The 19,074-nt window shown below is 32.8% G+C and overlaps 1 protein-coding gene across 1 annotated transcript in view; it reads left to right on the top strand.

Moving 5' to 3' along the window:
* Positions 1–19,074, top strand: part of LOC100370359 (sentrin-specific protease 8-like) — a 131,056-nt gene that overhangs the window by 84,891 nt on the left and 27,091 nt on the right. The gene's annotated exons all lie outside the window — the stretch shown is intronic.

The following is a 19,074-nucleotide window of genomic DNA, read 5'->3' as shown; positions in this document are numbered from 1 at the left end:
CGTATCCTGGTGATAACAGCTTATTGTAAAACAGAGTTTACCCTTTCACACTTGTCACAGTTTCATATCATATTTCTGAATATGACTGTGAAATTGAATGCCAGAATGTATTTAAATGTCCAAAAATTACTCTTATTAAAATTAGAATACTGATTATGATTTATGATTAATACGGCACATTTCTGAAACTCTGATTTGCACTATATGTTTTCTGATACTAGTAAATAAATTTTGTACCCAAAAGATTTCTCCCTGCTGAAAATTTGCCAATTGGGCAAGGTTTTGGATGGAAGGTACATACAATCAGCAACATTGAATAGTGTTTGATGCTGTAGTTTAAATTGAGTCTGTTGGTTCATGAGAACAAATATACAATTTTGCAAGTAGGTAACAATGTTGGTTTTATGAACAGTAAAATTGCCTTAATTCCACAACGCTAATTGTCATGCACCAGCCATAAAGCTGTAGTCGGTTGTAATGTAGCCTCATAAACAATTTTTTTTCCTATTACATGGTAATTTTGTTACCATGGAATCTTTCATGCATGAACTGAAGCATGTATGTCAGATATCAACATTGGATTATATTGCTGCAAAAATACTTGTAAAAAGTGTTGTAATAATTGTTTAGTTCCGTTATAGCCCGTGGTTGGTTATAAGGGAACTATAAGGACAGACTATAAGGCGCCTCCTGTTTTATTTCACTGAACCTGTTTTATCATATGCTGACTGGTGTTCACAAGCATTGTTATAGAAAGCTGTGTGTTACTGGTTATCTAGACTGATTAATCAAATTTTGAACCAAAATTTGGTTGGCTATAGTTGCATCATCCTTTATTTTTGACAATGATAATGTTAGTGATATTAGTCAAAATCTTATTTCATTTTGAATCGTAATCAAAATCTACTATTTCAAAATGGTTTTGTTCACTCACTGTGTTTAAAGCAGAGTAGTTAAATGCATGCCCTATTGATATGTACATGTACAAAAAACTTGTCAACGGCTGTAATTCTTCAGTACCTTGGTAAAACTCATTTATGTTTCTGTCGACCAGACAACATTACGTGGTGGTGGAAGTGAAAGATTGTCCCATTACAGAGAAACCTCACCCAAAAAATTAATCATCCACAGAGCAGTCTCTGCAACTGATTCGGAGATAAACAGGGCTATTCCACAGTTGTAATTTTTGTATGAACAAGACCATTCACAACATTTTGTGTTACTCAGCCATGTCTACAACCATATTTAAATAGTCTTTCGCAACATAACATGTGTACTACATGGGTAAAAAACCAAAACAAAACTATACAGTGTTTAGGATTTCCTTATTGTAATTTTTACCACTCAGCACCCCTCATGATTATGGTTGTGTCAGTAGTGTCAGCTAGTTGAAATTGAAAGTGCAAAAACAAATACCACTAAGAATATTCCAAGAAATGTTAACAGTGTTTCAAAGGGAATTGAGTTTATTTTTGAGTTCAGTATATTTTAGCGTCCACTGTAAATTGCATGGAAGCCTTGGTTATCTTGCAGCATAATGTGACAAGATCATTAATCACTCAAATCAATACTCAGCAACAACATGCCATGCTACCTGTTTCCCTGGTTACCCTGGCTTCTCAGCGACCTTGTGTTGAAATTGTTAAGGTCACATTGGAAAAGCACAGCACAGCACATCACATCACATCACATCTATATCACGTCTATATCACATCTATATCACATCTATATCACATCACATCACATTACAACTATATCACATCACATCACAACTATATCACATCATATCACATCACCACTATATCACATCACTATATCACCTGAGCTTGCAATCAAAGCAATGCTACCAAGGGATCTCCAAGGTTGAAGACAACAATGCTACTTCAGTCTTTAGATATCTACCCTCTCGACTCCAAGTGATAGATTGGTGGCTATTGGTGTTGATGCAGTTAAATCTGTTATATTATTTATACATGTATATCCAGACTTGAGTCTCAGTGCAATACATTTCACTCTGTCATCTGCCTTCAATTCATGCAATAAAAAGTTGAAACTTTTATTGCTTCCTCTGCTCAATACTGCTGCTGCTACACAATGCATTCAAAATCGAGAAATGCCGATCATGCACATTTATTCAAGGAGTCTGCCTTGTGGGTTGAGAAATACAGATAGTCAACCCCCACTAGCTGATGACAAACTAATCAAGGTAATTAATGTGCTAAGGTGCCAAACATTAAAACACCATATAGATTGTCAGCTTTGGCATCTAAGATATTGGCTGCCTTGGCCTCAGGCTGAAGATGCAGGGAGCTGCAAGTAAGCCTTCTTCCAGCCAAAAGGTTGACTGAATTCCAGTATAATACAGTCATTTTGTGGCCCTATCACCACTAGTAGAGTTATAAAAACTAGAGGTAAAATGATCAAACTGGAGTGGTGGTGGTGGTGGTGGTGATGTTAGTGGTAGTGTTGATGATCATGCACTTTGTTATTGCTGATGGAAGCCTTGGATCAGGGACAACTAAAATCAAATGTTCATTCCACATGCACACTATGGTGACTAGTAACTATTATAGGTTTCCTTACACTAATTCATGAACAGAGGGCTCTATAGGTAACTCATTGGCGATGTTGTGGCCATTGATCAAGTGCTGGTAGCAGGCTATTCAAAATTACGCAACATGTTCATTTCCTAATATCTCAAGGATCTTAAGAATTGCGAACTCTCCTCACATGCCATGCCATGATTTGGTTTATGTACTGTATTCCAGTGTTTGAAACTAAGGCAGACTGCTGGGTTCAGAGCTTGGAAATTTATAATAGAGCTGCCAAGTTCAAAAACAAGCTCGTCTGACAAGCCTGCTCTTTGAGTCTGTTCATGATTGTAAAAAGACTTTTCAAGGTGACAAAACTTTTTAATATGCTGACAAATTTCTCTGTTCATTGATTGATATGTGCAAGTTGTATTATATTGCAGATAGAGCATTAATTAATTGCTTTACTCAATTTATTAATTATTTTGTTTAATCATGTCTCTAATTTCTCTAATTTCTCATTGCAGTAGCGAGGCATTTCCATCAGTGTGGTTCAACGCCTGCCGGGGAAGGGGGGGGGGGGGTACATGCAAGATTTTGCAGGCGCCTGGTAATGGGTGTAACCTTAGTGATAAAGGTTACTACATGGTTATCACATACTTACTGGGCTGTGTGTCTTATACCTGCATGTTTTATTTTCATACGTTAGTCTTCACCCAGTTTGTCTAACTTTGACGTAGCTAATTATGCAAATCTACTGTTGTGTTCGATGAGAAATGTCATAAACTATTGAACCCTGTGACTTAGCTGTCACTAATCTTATTGGTATGACAATTCCTACAAAATTCTTACATCACATCACGACCTCAGGTGATAAGGGGTTACTGAATATTCATTCAGCTGGTACTCAGAAGTAACAGATCCTGCCAATTGAGGGCGCTTCAAATATCAACAGGTTAAAATTCATAGGATCTATGTCTGATGAATAAACCAGTTTTTCCAGCTAGACATGTGTAATTATACAAATCTAAGTATCTTGCGAGAATTAAAAAACAAATTTATGAGCAGCAGGGGCCTGCAGTCTTTAATAATTAGGCTGTCAATATAATGTGAATCTGTCGCGACACTTTGTCGTACTGTGGATATAATTATGCAGTATCATTATGCTTAATATTAATAGCAAGATTAATAACATATTTTAACTAAATCCAGTCTCTGCATGTATGAATTAGCCTTCATCAGATTGTTGTTACAGTGAGTGAATTTTAAAATCAATATTTCAGCACCATAGTTTTGTGCCATTTTCTTTTGATGACCCATATTGTACTTTGCAGCCCTCTATTTTTCTATCCAAAAAATAACACGCCTAGGATTATTATTTTCTCATCTAAACTGCAACATTTCTAGATCCTGTTTCAAGCGACTAGACTATGTAAAGGTTACCAATTAAGCTAACAATTCCTAGGTTTTGATTTGACTTTTACTGTCTTGGAAGGGCGATTACTTTGTGTACTAGACAGTCTGGAGTCAGAATTTCAATTAATGGTCATTTATAGTGAGAGAGTTAAATTACGCTATAGCTCTGCTTAATTCCTATTTTATTATCTTGCCCGTATCATTAGGTGAAGGCAGAGGTATATAAGGAGAAAATGTCTGTCCCCATCCTTGCCATTTTTTTTGTCGGCTTCGTAGCCTTATCATTTCCTGTGGTTTCAATATCTCAACCAATTCTTATCAGATCATTTTCTTATAAGGAAAGTTATATGAGGGGGAAATGCCTGCCCTGTTAAATCTTTTTTTGGGGGTTACAATATTTACTCAAATAATTATAAACCAAATAAATGTCTTTCTAACTAGGATATTGTATATACCAGTGTGGGATCTCAGCCAAGTTTGATTTTGTACTTGTTCCAAGTATATTCTTTGAAATATTTGTGGAATTTCTCTTAAAATTGTCTTCTTCTTCAAACTGACCTTATCAATCATTGTATAATGTCCACTAAGTTTAATTTTGGTGAAACTTTTATATAATGTATAATATTTACAATATATAATGTACAATTTCTAAAATATATACATACATGTACAAATTTTGCTAATTTTTTTTAGACTTTATACAAACAATTGCAGAAATGCACTGCACTGCTGGTCATGAGACCAGATGTCAGTAATGTATTTTCCAAGACCTGTTACATAGACTGTGCAGTAACTGAATATGCTGTTTGTTTATCATTTTTACCTGTGTTTTTCTTCGCAAAATTATATGCGAATTTCTATGAAATTCACTATATTATTCAAAAAACGACTTTGATATTGAATATTGAACATGTAGTATTAAAGTACAAAATTTTGTCCTCAAAGTCAGATAATCACTAGTGTGATAAACTCGTAACAACCAGTCAAGTTTGTTTTCATCCTGAATTTTTATTTAATACCTAGATTCTCGAAGGGCAAGGTTGTAATAGTTGCGTTATGTTTACCTTGTGAGTACAAAAAACAGTCTTTTTCTGATGCTTCTTTTAATGACAGCCCGGGATTGAAAATAATGAATCAAAAACCAAAAAAAAATTCATTTATCATTATCGTTAAAAGAAAGGTATAAATTATGAATGTTGAATGGCCAATGAATGTGCACTAAAATAATTATGAATTTTGTTCAGATTACAGTAATAAAATATCATAAAACGAATTGCACTATTATAAACTAATGATGCTTTAGGGAAAAAATTATTGTCAAACAACATGTTCTGGCAATAATTCAAAGTCTTATTCTTATCGATTATAATTAGTTTCTTTTTAGTATGGAATCAATGTTATAAGCATTTTATGAATGTGAACGACATGTGTGGTTTCTCAAATAATCTTTCATTCATAGTTGCCATAAATATTCTAGAAATGTCGTCGTTGATTACCTTTTGAGGCCAAATCCACAATTTGAGTGATAGAATTTACTCATTTTACATAAACGTATGCCCACAATACAACACAAAGAGTCTCGTGACTCTGTACTGTTCATTAACTACATTCCCTGCTGAACCTGTAAGACTACTTATGCTACAAGCTTCTTATCAACCGTACTGCCTAATGAGCAATATTACTCTAATTTAACTATTTTAATTTCACAAGAAACAAATTTATGTGAATTCTGTGAGTCGGGTTAAATCATGAAATTTTATGGCAGTAAATATTTTCCTGGAGTCCTTGACAAACTCCCAATGACTTTCGCAAAATATTGTCATTGTGAACACTGCAATTTTCAAATGGCCAATTTCCAAGTGCAAAAACAATGTACTGATCATGACTCTGATGCAAACTATGATTGATTTTTGAGTTTTAGTAAATATATTTGTCATTTTTGGTAAAAAATGCTATTTTTAACTGTCTATTTAACTACACCAAAGCTATAGAGAAATGTTTCCCTCAAAATTTTGGGAATGTCATTGTTATTTCTTCTGAAATTGGCTAATCTTTTGCAATAACACAAAAATGTCTTTTCCTTCTTCAAAAAATGTAGCATTAAGTATATTGTATAACACATGATTTCTCAATACCAATGTGTTTTACTGTGTTAATATGCTAAACAATACAAATTCCAATGTTAAGACATTATACATTCTGTTAAGTTTCACTTATACCAGCAACAACTGAGTAGATTTCAAATCATAAAGAGGCATTGTAGCTATATGTGACTAAGGTAATGATGATTTCCTTTTAGGACATTTTACAAAATATTTTTAAGTATCATTAAATTGCAATTGACTACTCTAATATCTCAGTTCGATAATATTTTGATGTGCTAATTGCGTTGGCTTGAGTACTTGCTTTTCAGTGTTCTGGGGATTCATTTGACAAAAAACATTCTCTAGGGGACTCTTATGATGTAAAATGCTGCAAGGTAAGTATAGCTAATGAAGAATTGCATTACAGCGTTTTAGATTTCAATCTGGTTTACATCACTGGGTGACTTGGCTTCATTTCACTGTCAGCTTTCTTTGCAGATCGACTAGTCCTTGTGAAAAACTGTGAGGGGAATAAACTTAATTATACACATGATGTGAACTTATAGCTCCAATCCAGTATAGCTGACTTTTTGCCCTATAATGTAGTAAAGATTGGTAAATGTTATTACTTGAAATTGCCCACAGTGTTTCTCAGGCATTTTTCTTGGAATAACCTTACACATTTTGTTTGCTGATTAATATGCACATCCATTTATTTCACGCTCTGATTCGGGATGGCCGAAAGACAGCCATTTTAATGTTATGAATTCAGTGTAGAAATCTAGTATTTCTGCAATTTCGCAACCAGATCTCAGTCATGACTTGACTTGTTCATTAAAATTCTAAACTGACTATTATTGTCATCAATAATTTGAACTCATTCTTTGTAGACTATTTACCCATGCACTATTAAGATTATGTGGTGTTTTGGTTAGATCTTACTTTACACTTGTAGTTGGAATAAAAAGTCAACAATGCATCTAGTCAAACTTTTCACAAAGCCCTGATAATCCATTTGCTGATTCAGAAATGCTTCTACTGTATAACTACCGGTATTACAATACCTAGTAGTAGTATCTAAATAATATATTAACCCAACTCCAAATAGATATACAAACAATCATGTTTTTTTTGCTCTAGATGCTTACAACGTAAAAAGTGATATGAAAAACAATGATCTAAATGTCTGGTATGTTGTCTAATTTGGTCTGGTTTTGCAGTGTTATATTATTAGTATTTTCCTGACAACTTCATAATTTACCTGAGCTGTTGCTATACTTTTTGCCTATCACAGGTCTATAAACATTTACATAAACAATATTTTTAGCTCCGCTGTTGACAAAGTCGACACAGTGGAGCTGTTCATATTACTGATTGTCCGTCATCGTCAACTTTACAATTTCAACTTCTTCAAAACCACAAGTCAGAATGTTTGATAGGCAAATACCTTGGATGGTTCTTTCTCAGATTTGTTCATTTCATGTCAAAATCTCAAATTCTCTAATTTTGGTGAATATTTTTGTCATTTTGGTAAAAAGTGATATTTTCGACTTCTTGTTAAAAACCGCAAGTCCAATTGCTTTGATATTACATATATAGGTACTACATGTGGACCTATCTCGGATTTGTGCATTTCATGATGATATCTTTAATTCTCCAATTTTGATGAATATTTTTGTAATTTTTGGTAAAAAGTGATATTTTCGTCTTCTTGTTGAAAACCGCAAGTCTGATTGCTTTGATATTACATATATAGGTACTACCAGTATATGTTGACCTCTCTCAGATTTGTTCATTTCATGATGATAGTTTCAATTCTCTAATTTTAATGAATATTTTTTTTTCCCGTAAAAAGTGATGAAAATCAAGCATTTCTGGAATTCCGGAACCAGATCTCAGCTGTTTACAGGTGGATTTTGTTCAAACTTGGTACGGACATTATAGGACCTTGATGCACCTCATTTTTGTTTTTCAGATCAGATTACAAATTTTGGTTTAATGAAGGCGGTTCTAGTGCCACATCTCTGACATGCTTTGACTGATTATGTTCAAATTTTATATATTCATTATATATCATGTCATAAATATACAGATGTATTGGATTGACAATCTGATTCAAAATGGCCGACTGCCAGTCAGACATATTGTACTTAATTTCAACAAAAATCTACTAGGATGTTTTTTGAAATAATAGATTGCCTCTGTAGCAAGTCTGAATGAACTTTGTAAACAAAATAAGTATTTTTGACCTACTAAATGGCTGCCAGTCGGCCATTATGAAAAAAATAGCTGGCTGATGATATGGCCAGTAACAACTATAACCAAATATCCTTTACCTAATCTGTCCTCATAAACAGCATGATCAACTTTGTTGTCATGAAAACAATCTATATACATTGTATAGATAGTGGAGCATTTTCCACTCTGTAAGGTCCCTTGTTATACAAAGTTACATTAGAACCATATACATCATGTACTAAATATGCAGGTCATTAAATTTATAAGTTGATTCAAAATGATGGGCTGACATTTATCCTTGGCACAATAACAATACAGGGTCACAATATTGAAATGGTTTACATGAGTATGGTAGTCCAGTTGATCTTTTATGTTGACAACCATACACTGTGTTGCAAAAATCGCCATATGTTTTGGGTATTTAATGATCATATTATGTTAAACTATGAATTTAATATATATCTTTTTGTTAAATAAAATTCAATATATGGAAATTCACTTACAACAACATGTGTATATGCTTTACATTGTCGTCATTTACATCATGATTATAATATCAGCCATGTTAGGTTTGATATGTCAGAAAGTGAGATCCATTTTAGTTTCAACATCTCAACATCTCAGTTTCAACATCTGTCTTGTTAGGTTTCACATTTCATGGAGTTGTGTTAGGTTTGACGTTTCATGGAGTCATGTTTAGGTTAGACATTTCAGGGAGTTAGACATTTCATGGAGTCGTGTTAGGTTAAACATTTCATGGAGTCATGTTAGTTTGGACATTTCATGGAGAGTTATTTTATGCTTGACATTTCAGAAAGTCATGTTAGGTTTGATATCTTGGGGCAGCTGTCATATCATTATACATGTATGTCATGTACATAGGCTAGGTTGGACATTTCAGGGAGTTGTGTTAGGTTTGATCAAAAAGTCATGATGCATTTGACATTCTTGGGGGCGGCTGTATTAGGTTAGATATGCTACTGAATTTAGTCAATTGCTATTTCTCATTATTCAAATTCAAAGTATTGCACCTTACATGACTGTTCTTTGTCTAACTTCCCACTTTTGGGTCTTAGTATGTGCAGAGCATAAAGCAGTATAAGTAAGTACATATACTGGGTAATACTGTCTCTTTCCATCCATCAATCTCTTAATTGTTCAACCAATATATCTTACAAGCCATTACCAGTATATATAGCTTAATTGAAATAAAATTGTGTAAACTAAATTATAGTTTTGCAAAAGATGGATGTATTTTAATTAAGATTTTCACAGTTAGTAGTTTTATCACATTGCATCATTTGTGCATTTGAGCTCTTCTGTAGTAGTGCATTCCCCTTTATTAATGATTTGTAAAACACCATAAATAGGTTTACTAGCCCTACATTATACATATCCCAGAAATTATTATCAAATATGCATTTATGCATGACCCCTGAAAGCTCACACATTTTAGTTTTTTTGAGTGTACAAATTCACTATAAGTGATAATTTTTCACTTATACATGTACCACCCAAATTGAAAGCACTTATAACCAAACTTCAAAAACAGTTAGGCATAAGCATGGTAAAAGTTGATGTATAATATTATGAGGTTATCACAAGATTATGTAGGTTGCATAGCAAAAGTCTATGTGATCCTGTACTGCCAGGGTGCATACTTTCTCATATATTTGTGTGATTTTTGTAATATTCTTATCATTTTACATTTTTCTCAGCTTCTGGTAATAATTTAATGAGTGCAACAGCTCAAAATCTAAAAAGAAATTTTGCATTGTGGGAACATTTACATTCATTTCCAAAATTCTACGTGTGTCATCGACTCACTAAAGTGTCGTCCAATGTCAACAAATGTGTTGGTGACATACAAAGTTTACCCGTCATGTTAAATTAAACCACAGGGATTTTTGCTGACTGTGTGTGTTCTTTTTTCTCTTTGGGCCACACATGTATCAGCACCACCCAACTTTAGTGCACTTGTAATATATCCTATTGATATGTTATAATCATCACTAAATTGAATGTAATTACGTGCTTCAACTAATAGACACTGGGTGGCACCTGTTTCAAAACTATTTACAAATTGTTGCCTGCCATTATCATTCCAACAATACCTTTCCCAAACATACACTTGTGAATAACCTTGCACCTGAGTGAGCTGCCTGCATGTTGTACCTCCTGTTTGAAATATGAATTGAAAAGATACATGTACTCCAAATTAAAACCGTATTTATCATATTTGACATACAAAAAGCTTAGTGGTAAGCACGTGAAATTGGTAAAAAACTTTTCATCATTCATCGTTACTATTACGTATGCGGTTTATATTAGGACTTTAACGGTAATTTAGTTATTTGGCTCTACCAGCATTGGTATGTTTTGTATTTAGTACTTAATTCATTTTTACAGTTTACAGGGACTTCGGTCCCGAATTCTGGCTCCGCCCGTTCATCCGTCCGGAGTCATATTTCAGAATCCTTTGGACCGATTCTGTTCATTCTTTGCATGTGCCTAGTTTTTTATGTGGGACATATGCACATGCAGTGGTTTAGCAATTCAATTCAAAATGGCCCACTGGCAGCCATCTTGTTTTTTGAAAATGTTGTATTTTGGACATGCTTTGTCAATTTTCATTCAAACTTTATAGTATATAGATTATACATGTTAGGATACATGATACATGTTACCGGTAGTCCATGACAATTTCGCAATTGGATAAAAGATTTTCAATTTTCGGTTTTTCCACTATCTCAAGTACTAATCATCACATTTCAATGAAACTTGGTACATACATGTAGATGTCATATGACACTGCACAGACCTGATAGTTTTCATGGTAATATCAATACATATAATTACCTAATTTGCATAATTAATTAAATTTCAGCTTTTGATATAAGTAGTGAGTATTACATTTCAATGAAACTTGGTACTTGCATACTCAAGGACTATGCAGAGATTGATTGTTTTGAATAAATATTTGTGCATATTAATCACCTAATTTGCATAATTAGTTAATTTTCAGCTTTTTCACGGGTATCTCACGTACTAATCATCGCATTTCAATGAAACTTGGTACATAGATCCTTTAGGACTATGCAGAGACCTGATTAGTTTTAGGGTAAATAATTGTGCATATTAATTACCTAATTTGCATAATTATTTTTCAGCTTTTCTACTGATATCTAAAGTACTAATCATTACATTTCAATGAATCTAGAATTATGCAAAGACACAATTAGTTTTCAGTAAATATTTGTGCATATTAATCACCTAATTTGCATAATTAACCAATTTCCAACTTTCACACTGATATCTCAGGTACTAATCATCACATATCAATGAATGTTTGTACATGGATGCTGTAGAACAATAGACAGACCTGGATAATTGTGGGTTAAAATCTGTACATATTAATTACCTAATTTGCATAATTAACCAATTTTAAGCTTTCACACTGATATCTAAAGTACTAATTATTCCATTTCAATGAAACTTAGTACAAAGATGCTCTAGGACAATGTACAAACCTAATTAGTTCTAAATCTGTTCATATTAATTCCCTAATTAGCATAATAATTCATAATTTTTTGGTTCTAATCACATTTCAATTAAACTTGGTACATAGATTTTTTGTTACATTGCGCAGACCTCATTAGTTTTACACTCAAATCTGTTCATATTAATTTTCTGATTTGCATAATTAGTTTTCAGCTAAGTAATTTCAAATTATATTTAATGTGTCTCCAATACTCTCAGCACATGGGAGTTCTTTCTAAGCTTTCTTTGAATTTAAATGTGGTATCTTGGACATGCTTTGTCAGTTTTCATTCAAATTTGGCACATACTTTATACATGTTAGGATACATGTCCATGACAGTTTGATTTAAAATCTGGTCAAGGATGGCTGATTGACAGCCATCTGACTTTTTGGCCTTACTGCTATATTTCTAAGATTCATGTACCATTTTCATTCGTAATTTGGCACATACATCATACATGTCACTTTGTTTCATAATCAGATCAAAGATGGCCGAATATCGGCTGTTTTTATTTTTGGCCATATTACTATAATATCTCTGTCACCCATGTATCATTTTCATTGATATTTAGCATGTCATAAATGGATACATGTATATGTCAATTCAATTTGCAATTTGATCAAATATGGCCGATTGGCAGCCATCTTGTTTGTTTAAAATGTGATAACTTGGACATGCTTTCACTTGTGTGATCTATGTTTTTCTTTGCTATGTCTTAAACAGGAGAGTCATCATGCAACACATGTTTGAATTTGATGACTTTAAATAAACAATCTGTTGTATACTCCACTTTGGACTCAAGTTTCAAGGACACGCTCCTGGCAACCCCTCCACTTTAATATGACGAGCACAAAGAGAACTTTCAAAAATTTTACGGGGACTGTGTCATATTCAATGACTGGTGTTTGCTAGTATAATTATTATTTATCACCTGGCATGTCACCTGGCCTACCCTTAGACTCTTTTTTTTACTTTGTCTGTATCATTGTAGATGAAAGGCAATGTTTATCACTGAAAATATCCGTCATTCTTGTTGATGTTGTCGTTGTTAACTACACTGTAAAACATTTTTTACAAACAGTTTTTATCCCAAATTCAACAAACTTGGATATTATATTAACCAGTTTGCGATCACCACCAAGTGTTATTATGGTACATGTACATCTTTGATGTATAATTTTTAAGATATTTATTAAATTTCACTTAAAATTGTCTTCTTCATGTGATTACAATAATTTGTATCTGATTTTTTTGAAATTTCAGAATCTTATCAATCACTTTGAAATGTCAGCCAAGTTCAATTTTGCTGTAACTAGCAAGCAAAGTTTTCAAGATTTGGGGTAAAACTTGACTGAAATGAAATATTTTTAGATGTACACAGAATGATGTTTATACTGCTGATAATAAGAACCAGATGTTAGTAATATGCTTTCCAAGATCTGTCAATTAGATGTGTAGTAAACCGATATGTTATGAGTATAAAACAAGCAAGTGACAAGTGCAGTGTTTCCAGCCTATTTCAAATTAGGCTAAGATTATATTTTGCTTCATGGAAAGCAGAGATCTGGCTTTTGCTAAACTGTGCATGGAATTTGAGATCTCTGAATGAATTCCAGCAATAAACATAACTCCCATGTGCCATGCTATGCCCTTTTCAAAAAAATGTACTAACTACCGGTAATTTGTTATTGGTAAATAAATATAAATATGCCTACTTGCAACATACATGTACAAGCTATTTATAGTAGATAAATATTAATAAGCTGTACTAGTAACGTAGGAGTTTACACTAAATAATTATGCATTACAACCATATACCTTAGGAAGAGATGCAACATACTCATAACAAAACAATTCTGGTGGAATACGACTGATCTGGATGCTGGTTGTTTTGTCCTACTTGTCACTTGTCAGGAGACGCTCACAGTTACACCTTACATTCATTATTAGTTTTGCAATATTTCTATACATATATTATACCAAATTGACTATTGAAACATGGTACACGGATATCTCTTTATGAAGTCTTTATTTAACAATTTATTTTAAGTCACAATAAATTATGTGTACAGAAAAAGAAAAAGAAAAAAAAAACTTTTAAAAAACTATGCTGTCCGTTTGGAAAACCAATTGCTAAAATTGCATATGACGTTATCACCCTTTGTACATTTCATTCAAGTTTGTTGTGAACCCAGTAAGTGATAAAGCCGATAAGCCCTGAAAATAAATAAATATAGTCTTGTTACAAAATCTACACGTAAAAATAAAAATTGTATCCTTTAGAATAATGTAAATAATTATTTTATCATTCTTTCATGGTTATCTAACCTATTTAGGATTAGTTAAAGTTAGTCTCTTCTGATATCATGGATCAGGTATACTTCCAGGGTCGGCATTCATCTATAAGCACAGAAGCTACATGTGTTTTACTTCAATGTAATTCCAATCAACATTCAGTTATATAAGCTAGAAAGCCACGTAATTGAAAAACTACTAGTACAAATAAAATATAAAATAGACCATTTTATATGAATAACATAGCAATAAATATAAGGTTACCATTTATACAAATGTATATCGTCCAATCCTGACATTTCTTTGCAACAAATATACTTGGACTGAGTATGCATCGATGTACAGTTTGCAAGTGAACACCATTCCATGGAGTCTAGTCTTCCCAAAATCGCTTACTTTGGAACAGCAAACCACTTGTAGTTTCTTGCTTGTACTGACATCTTTGGCAGAATTTACATCTATTTTGGCTGCACAGTAATTGGGCTCAAATTGATATGGCTTTATTCCAAATAATGTAGACATATCAAATTCAACATCATTTGAACTATCACACTTGCTATTATTTGGGTTCACCACAGTTTTACCGCCCAAAATATATGTACAATAGTGACATGGCTGTGACATCATGTTCATGATTAATGTCTTCTACATCACAGGCTGTTTTATACCCGCTACAAAATGTTTATACGACATTCCGCAGCACATACAAGTTGTTTTTATCGCCAGAATTCATTCATAGATCTCAAATTTCATGTACAGAGTAACAAAAGCTAGACTTTTGCTTTCCTTTAAATATATTACTGCACTATTATTTAAAACTATTGACAAGGAACATTGAGATTAATACAGTACATATAATAACAATTTGGGAGCATATTGGCTAGTATTTTTCTTGCCAAAGTTTGCTTAGATATGTTGCTGAACTATTTTTTTTAGAAACTTTCATACATGTCACGTTATTCTATAACGGAACAATGAGATTTGTACAGTACATTTAGTTTATTATCCATCCATACATTTGTTATTTATTCTAGGTTCTTAATGGATAAGGTTGTAATAGTTTAATATGCTATGTTCATTTCTCTGACTTACGAGAGGGGGAAACTTGGGGGGATGGGGCGTTTATATGTATCTCCTACTGTCTTTGTCTTGTAAGTTGTATGTGTAAGCAACATTGCCTGAAGATAGAATATATCAGAATATATTACTGAATAAAACTGGAATCCAATAATTCACCTAGCATTAACTGATATTTTTCTACATACATTCATAAAGCTTTATAATATTCTGCATATTAATTACCTAATTTGCATACAGAGAATCTTGTTTATTTTGTTTCAAATGGATCATTAAAACACGATTCTTCATTAGTTTTGATTCACTGGTAGCATAGTGCCATTAGTGGTTGTCGCATCAGACTCAAGATCGGTAGACCCAAGTTCAAATCCTACAGTAGGCTGAACATCAAAAGGGTCGACCCCTACCTTGGGTGAGTATGCCACAAACTCAATTGAAAGCCCTATTCCACTGGCTGAAATTCATTGACTAACGAATGCACATTTGGGGGAACCTTAAGTTAAGTTCAGCAGGTGCTTGTGTTCGCCAAAGCCTGGTTGACGCCAGGATTGCACATTAAAATTGCCATTTGATAGGGAGATGGCTGCACAGCCCTGTCATGTAGTCCCAAACATGAATACATGTATGGCAAAAATGCACTATGTGTCAGCACTAGCACTTGCAATTTGCTCATACAAAAACAGTCAGGAGAGACAACAGTGACATTCAATGTTCAGAACTGTCACTTGGCGCAAAAAATACATTAAAAAAAAATTAGTTTTAATCAATTTATGTATCGAAGTTGAGACTTAAATAGTTACTGGTATGTTGGTTGTTCAGTAAATACATGTATCAAAAAATATTGAATTCAGTTCACATAGGATACTTTCTAGCATTTCTATTTGCCTCTCTTATTGTGTACACGCAAGACCTGATATATCACGTATCTGCTCATTTAATTACCAACCTATGTGCAGTCTTTAGTGAAATCAAATATGTATACTATAATATACACCAGCTGAAAGTGAGCAGACACCTGCTACTTTTATCTAAGTTATACACTTCTATATGTTGCACCACTTCATTTTCCATTGTAGTTCAAAAAGGCCATTTTCTGAAAGAAGAGAATATATTTCTTCACTGTAATATTGTATCTGTTATCTATATTTATATAATATATTTTGTATGTATTGCTCTTACATGTCACATGAATATAACAACTGTATACCATTCGACAATTATTTATGGAAAAAATTGGCACATAGTGACTCATTTCAGTTGTTGTGTACTGTGCAAACTAAGATTTAGGTTTTGGAATAAATATGTGTATATTAATTAGTTATTAATTTGCATATAACCTGACCCATTCAAGTATGTCACATGTGTTTATTCTTTTAATAGTATCTGTGTGTCTGTTCCACTGAAGAAGCATTCAATGGATTTTGTTAAAAAATTAAATTTACACATATGTTCTCTTGGATAATCTACAGAGCTAATTAGTTTTTGGTTTAAATCAATTCATATTAATCATTATAACATGAAGGATTTGTTCTATTTCAAAATGCATATCAATGGCACAATTGATTGACCATTACTACTATAGAACATTTTACTTGTGTTGTTAAAAGAATAGTTTCATACAAATTAGGGGAAAGCTTTGTGCCTGTGATATGTTAGTTAGCAATAAAAGGGCCAATCATTTGGCAAACATTACTGTTCCACAGTATACACTGACTGTTTACAAATACGGTAAGCTATATTTCAAGTGCATCTGTTAGGGCACAATAGAAAATATACAATAAAATGAGCATCTCATTTATATTAAGCCTTTCCATTGGCAAACAGTGCAAAACATAGCAGTGCTAGTTCTTTTTAATATTTGAAATGCTATTTTGAGTAAAATCCTTCCACAATTCATTTTATTTAATTTGTTTATAGCTACAGTGATTCATATTTAAATTGTATATAATGTAAGAAGAAAAATTGTTACCCGTTCTTGTTAACCATTATGCCTTTGTTCACATCACTCTAATCCGTTGGTCATTATACAGTCTCATATAACTGTAGTTTGTAATCTCTTAGGGGAATTATCTGATGTTATCCAATGTGTTTTCTTTCTAGATAAAAATCGTTAAAAGCTAAGATAAATTTGAAATAATACACGTCTTATGGCAGGTACGCCTTCAAATTTTTAGCCTCGTTTTTCTTATAGTCTGGTTCTTTAAATTCATTTTCCTGTGAATTTGAATTTTATAGAAGTTGATGCTAAAAAAAATTCAGGAATATTACATTTTGTCTTTTAAGGGCTTTATGCCCCTGTGGAAAAATACAATATTGTCTGTATTGTTTAGTACTTGATCTTTATTTTCCATCAAAATACAATCCATTTGTACCATATTTTTGATATTAGAATTCTGTTGGAGCCTGTAATCATTTATGGTAAAAGGATTTGGATGATAGAAAGAAGTGGCAATATTCTCATTGTGTTATTCTGTGATAATTGCCCCTATACCTACTACATATAACTGTGCTGATGGAATTGCAATTCTTTTCTGGAGTGGTTCATAAATCAGTATATGAGTCGGGAATTGTGGCTTTGATGATTCCAGATCTATAAAGGTTTCGTCCAATCTTACTTCACTGAGAGAAAAAGTATGTTGTTCATGATGTTCCTTGATTGTAGGAATTCATGATTGCATTATGAATGGCATCTCAATCACATTGCATTCTTGGTGTATTATACCGAGTCTATGAAGTTATTTAATATTTTCTCTGCATGCTGGCATTTCCCACGTGGTATAAAAAACGTGCTGAAATGTTAATTGAAGCAGTGGCCAAATTATGTTCTTAATTAAAGTAGGCATGTGTGAATTAGAACTTTAATAATGAAATTATTAGGTGTTTTATTACATGAGTTGTACTTGCAGTGTGATTTTCATACATTAGATGTAGATAGATACTTTCCAACTTTTCCAGCTTTTAATAAGTAAATTGTCGCCTTTCGCAAAATAAACCTTAATATTTTTCAAAAAAGCTGGTCAAGACCCGTAGCCCTTATGAAAATGATGTCCATGTGGTTCAAAATTAACAAAGGAATTATTGAAAAGTATATAAAAATAGCAACATTTTGACTGGAAATATTATGGCATTTAATAAAGACTAAGGACATGCAAGGCTAAATCATGCATTTACACAGCTAATGGGACTCTTTAGGAAACGATTACTCTAATAGCAAAGAATACTGATACAGTGTATGAGAATATAATGAAGCTATTGTCACTTGCCCTGTTTTATTTGACCCTTCAAGTTTCCTTTAAAACCACACAGTCATCTTCTACAAAGCTGAACTAAAAGCTTGACACATGATGGCGTTTGAGTTTGAGTTGGCAAGTTATCTCAATTAAAAAAATCAAGTGTGTCACTAAGAATTGAATTGCCCACATAGAAATCAATTCATTTTATGGCCTATGTTAAATTTGGGTGAGTGTGTGTGCTAGTTTTATGAGGACTATTTATTCTCATTAGTAATTTCACTCAATTTTTTCCAGTTAGTATACCCTAAAGTATTGCCAATACACGCATATCTGTATTCCAATTGGTTACTTTGACTCTATGGCCTATCAATATACTGTCATTTCTATGCTAAGACATATGACCAAAATAAAATGCGTTTTCAATATTTTTGGTGAAACTTTTATTTTATGCAAATTACTTTATTTTAATTTTATTTGTATGCAAATTAGCTATGTTCTACCAAAAAAATAATAATATTCTTCATATACTTCCTTTGATGTAGAGACAAACCAGAACAGGACCGCAAGGAAAACCATTATAATGACAAACTTACAATCAGTGGTCATTCTTCCTTTTTAAAATCTTAAGTATGCTAAATTGTGATACAAATAACTTGCA

Source organism: Saccoglossus kowalevskii, chromosome 3 (genome assembly GCF_978046115.1).
Source record: "Saccoglossus kowalevskii chromosome 3, keSacKowa6.1, whole genome shotgun sequence".
NCBI classification, from domain to species: Eukaryota; Metazoa; Hemichordata; class Enteropneusta; family Harrimaniidae; genus Saccoglossus; species Saccoglossus kowalevskii.
This window is presented reverse-complemented; position numbering and strand designations above follow the sequence as displayed.